This window comes from Toxorhynchites rutilus, chromosome 2 (genome assembly GCF_029784135.1).
Source record: "Toxorhynchites rutilus septentrionalis strain SRP chromosome 2, ASM2978413v1, whole genome shotgun sequence".
Taxonomy (NCBI): domain Eukaryota; kingdom Metazoa; phylum Arthropoda; class Insecta; order Diptera; family Culicidae; genus Toxorhynchites; species Toxorhynchites rutilus.
The window spans coordinates 163,788,927-163,792,682 of record NC_073745.1 but is presented as its reverse complement, the minus strand read 5'-3'; the positions used below and the strand labels follow the sequence as shown (position 1 = coordinate 163,792,682).

At 34.6% G+C, this 3,756-nt stretch overlaps 1 long non-coding RNA gene across 1 annotated transcript; it reads left to right on the top strand.

Moving 5' to 3' along the window:
• Positions 1–360: 360 nt before the first annotated feature.
• LOC129767260 (uncharacterized) lies at positions 361–1,056 on the top strand. Its single transcript, XR_008741499.1, has 3 exons — positions 361–458; positions 515–754; positions 809–1,056. It is a non-coding gene; the product is annotated as an uncharacterized LOC129767260 (long non-coding RNA).
• The last annotated feature ends 2,700 nt before the right edge of the window (positions 1,057–3,756 follow it).

Here is a 3,756-nt window from a genome sequence, read left to right as displayed (position 1 = left end):
TACATAATTGAATTCAATAAAAACAAAGTGCTTACCTCCGAATCGCTTCGTCTCCAAAAGACAAAAGACAAAGTGCGCACATCACAGTTGTTAGGTATGACAATAAAAACAAACTTACTAATGGTATGAAGTAAAATATACGAATTCCTGGTAGGAACTTTCATTGCGTCTGACATCTTTTTTACGAAATTTTAGTAATATTTACAAAAAATGTGTATATTTTACCAATGTTTTTGCTACTAAAGATTTGGTAGCTGCTTTTACTAAACTATATCTCCAGTGTAGTTTTCAATCAATGAACCCACAATCCAGTCGACGAACAAATTATCGACCTAACATAGAACGATCAACTTCGTTGATCGAAAATACGGAATGATTTACAAAACAAATCGGCATCACTGTTTTTTTTTCTCCGCCAAACTGTCATCTCATAACAAAACAATCGAATCATACAACTGGTGAGTTGGGATTCTATTTCTATTTTTCATTTACTAATTATTTTATTTTGTTTCAGCTATAAACACAAGGCTATTTTGGTTCCTGTGAGCGAGATTATTTCCGCCATCACCACAGTGTGGATTGCCACTGTGATAGCAGCCAACAGCATCAACAATTTCCGCAGCAGTATCATCCAAGCCCTGGTGACCGTGCCGAAGAACAGCAACAACAGGACCTGACCATCGATGGTGTTTCGAAAAACTTTATGAGGATGAGAGGATGAGATCCAAGACTGTTAATCGTTATCAGCAATTATGTAAGTTCCATTTTTTTTTATGAGAATAATGCCGTAATGAATTTGTCTTTTCAGACCCTGAAGACATCGACACCAATACTAAAACGAAGAAAAAACGCAACGAGTATCCTCCAGTGCAGGATTCTAATGCTGGTGACCCCCAAGCCATTGAAGAATGGGATCGCCGGGAGGAACGGAAATATGAAAAGCTATTGGAGTCTTGCCCTCGCCAGATTTTGAGATTTGCCATAAGCAAACCATCTCCACCTAAAATATTTATACATATTTGCAAATGAGTTGCAAAACTAAATAGCTGAGCAGAATGGCTTATTTTTATCTGTAATAAAATGATGAAAAATAATTATGTATTTTTTTCTTATTTCATTTCAATAACAAACCAATACAAACAAGAGGCGAGCAGTGCTGAAAGCAGCTCTGCAAGCAGGTCGACGCCTTGCACATGTTGGCGAAAAAGTGGCGTCAAGTTGTTCGATGAATGCATATGAAAGGTCGATAACTCGATTGCAAGGTGGCAGCATTTGAGGTCGATTGTTGACATTTCATCGACCCGATCTTGGCAGGCAAAACGGAATGTGGGAATGTATTGGCGATCTAACGCAAAACGTAAACGATCGGTGAGACATCTAGATTCTGTTTTTGAACTAAGAAAATGATGATAAGGTAACCTAAAATTGAAAAACAAATCACGTATGTTTTACTTCCGGACTTTCCAAGGTAGTTCTCACATGTAAGAACCATGCATTTTTCTATTTGTTTTTGATGGTGCTCTCGTATTTCCGTCTTTGAATCAACCATTGTCAATATTTATACAATTTTCACTACTGAAAGAGATAAGAAAATAACATGTTATATTTAAAAATGCGCAGAATTAAATTTCTTAAAAACTCATCGCAATCAAATAATCTTTTATGATTATAACATTGTAATTTATGGAACTACAAACCTTCCATAAGCTCACATGGCAAAATTTAAAACCATCATCACTTTCACCGCAGCGTCACCTAGGTGTAGATTTGTACGTTAGATCGCCAATTGCAAATATGTCCTCGATATGTCCGAAGTAACATAGAAATCAAAACAACACGAAGTTGTTTCTTTCGGGTGTTATTATCGTTTTTAGTGCAATTCAATTAGTAATAACAATAATGATCTTCCTTTAGCACGAAGTTCAGGTATCTGGATTGTTTTCCAGTAGTTATTTTCAAATGCTCGTCGCGCAACTCAATTTGCCCAATGTACAAACATGGTCAGACAAAACGTCAAATGTAACATTTTTCGCTAAGAGGCTTGAGCTTTAAACTAGAATCAGGAAACAACAGTTTCGATTAGTTTTACAGAGTTAGTATTAACTGCTAGTGATGAAAGTAGCGATAAAGATGGATTTTTTTTTCAAACCATTCGCGGAACAATGTTCCGATCACCAGATTCCTTTTTCTCGGGTTGACGTAAATGTTTCATAGGACCTTTTCAAAAGTCACGCGAGAATTGTGAAGGTGGTTGTACAATGTTTGTACGGAGACAGAGATACCATGTTTGAAAACATGTCTTCATTTTGAAGACATTTGACTTACTGAGAAGATATTTGATGTTGTGATTACATTTTGGACACATTATGAAATATGTGAAGACATTTCAGTATGAGTGTATGTGAATTTTTGGGAGATATTATTTCCATTAAATTCCTACTTTTGACCGAAAATAGTTTTTTTAAGGCTTTTGTCTCAGTGTCATTTGCTTGTTTTTTTTTTCTCAATGTCAGACTTTTGTTTCGGTGGCATTCACTCACTTTTTTCACGACTTTACATATTACAGGTCGAAGATTTCCCAGTTACATACCGTTTCAGAAATTAGTTTTATGGGCGTAGAGTTATAACAAACCTACAGAACTTTGAACAGTTCAGTTTTTATGCATGCATTGGTACTATATTCACTCAATCACCGGTTTATCAAGTCAACTATTATTTCTAAACTCATAAAATTCAGTTTGCAGTTGCTCAATATAATTTTTGTTCAGTTTATTTCAATTAATAACTTCAAGGTAAGTTAAATGAAATGTACTATATAACAATATCAATTACATAGAATAATCTATCATTGTTCAAAATTGAATTATGAATATTAGTTTCCTTCCACATGATTGTGAAGACATTTTTTCGTACCATATGAAGACATCTGAAAAAATCACCTGGCATACCTGTACGGAGGTCAAATATTTGATACTTTCTGATAGATAAAGTTTGTTTTGATATTTGTACAAACACTATTTTGTTTGTCACTCTTCAATTTTCAATAGTGGTAAACAATGTCAAACGTCGAACGTAAAAAAACGACTGAAATATTTAAGTTACCTAACCGTGTACCAACAGGTTCGGGGAACAATCCGAAAAAATATTAGGTTGAGGAAAAAGTAATCCATTATTTTTGGGTGAAATTCAAAACTATTTTTAATATGCTTCGGATTGTCCGATTTGGGTCAAATATGCACCGTTTTGTTGCAAAATTTGTTGTCATTCTAAAGGTTTTGGTCCTTATTGGCAATAAACTCTAGCAATAGATTTTTACAATCTTCTCTTCATCCCAATTTTTTACCGCTCTGGAAATTTTGCAATGCGAGGAAAAGATGGTAATCGCTTGGTGCCAGGTCCGGACTATATGGTGAATGCATAAAAACATCTTAACCAAGCTCTCGAAAGTCTGTGGCCTTGCGTTGTCCTGACAACCTTCAAAACCTTCTCTGTTGGCCAGTTTTGAACGTTTCTGGTCAATATCTAGCTTCAAACGGTTCATTTGCTGACAGTAGAGATCTTAATTTAGTATATTGAACTAAAATAAAAATTTTAAAAAATATTTTTTTGATGAAAAAAAATTTGAAAAATAAATTAAGTTGCACGTATTTTACTGTTGCAGTATTGACACCATAAACAACAAACGCAATTTCAGCGGCTAGGCTTGCATTTTTGCATTTATAAAAGCAAAAGTGTAAAATGTACCGAATTATCCAT